This window comes from Cyprinodon variegatus, unplaced genomic scaffold (genome assembly GCF_000732505.1).
Source record: "Cyprinodon variegatus isolate N-32 unplaced genomic scaffold, C_variegatus-1.0 Scaffold2081, whole genome shotgun sequence".
NCBI classification, from domain to species: Eukaryota; Metazoa; Chordata; class Actinopteri; order Cyprinodontiformes; family Cyprinodontidae; genus Cyprinodon; species Cyprinodon variegatus.
In genome coordinates this window covers 11,946-13,163 of record NW_015152534.1, presented here as the reverse complement: position 1 = coordinate 13,163, position 1,218 = coordinate 11,946, and positions in this window count along the sequence as shown.

Here is a 1,218-nt window from a genome sequence, read left to right as displayed (position 1 = left end):
TAAGCTTTATCAAAAAGGAAAGTTTTAAGCCTAGCCTTAAAAGTAGACAGGGTGTCTGCCTCACGGACTAAAACTGGTAGTTGGTTGATAACTAAAAGATCTGCCTCCCATTCTACTTTTAGAAATTCTAGGAACCACTAGTAAACCTGTAGATTGAGAGCGAAGTGCTCTGTTAAGAACATAAGGAACAATAAGGCATCTGCACCTTTTCTTTCTGGGATTCTCTATGGCCACCTGATAAGGGACTGGGACTAGACTAGTTTTACAAACTAAAATGCATCATGCCCTGCAAAAACGATTTAGAAATATTTTTGCAGGGTAGTGTAATCCTGGTATAGATTGCTTCCAGGATTACAGAGGATTTCTGCTGTGGAGGTGATTTTGCTCTCAAGCCGTAGTCTCGGAGCACACAGCTCAGGTGGAACAGCTCAGCACACAGCTCATCCAGTTTAAAGTCAAGGTCAGACTCTTCATGCCCCCTCCTCTGACATTGAGTGTCTCCTTTGGAGCGACTTTCTATGTAGTTAGGAGAATATGAACTATTAACAAAAACTATATTTGGTCAAATAAAAAAAATCTGAATTATCCTGTTTTCTCATATTTTAACCTGCATCGCTCTCCCCATGATAAAGTTAGTTTCATATGTTTGTTGTTTGTAATTGAAACACATTGAAACACAGGTACTGGTTTCTCCTGGAACTTGAGATGCTGTGCAAAGAAGAATGGATGACTGCCTGGACATAAGTGATCTATATGAGTGCTGCTTGTAAAGTCAAGCAGTCCAAAATCAGGAGCAATATTTATGTTTATTTAGAAGATTAAGTTCCTATTTCCATGTAATCTCACCCCCCCCAAAGTCATTAATTCGTTGATAAATTTAAAGCATTTCTCAGCAAACTAAATATTTATTGAAAAAACTAAATAGTTTTTAAAAAATATATATTTAGTTTGCAAACTAAATATTTGATTTGCTACACTGTAAACCCGAACAGTACTACTAACTTAAAGTCATTAAGGGTAGATAACTCAAAATCAAGGTTTCCGTTAAAATAACTATAAATTAATGAGCTTTCTGACTTATTATTGTTCTTTTAATTTGAAGAAGATTAAGGCCCCGTCCACACGAAGTCAAAGCGAACACGAAACGCTTATATTTTCCAGAATGTTTGTTGTAAAGACGGAGACATAAAATAAATGTGATCGTCCACACAAATGCAT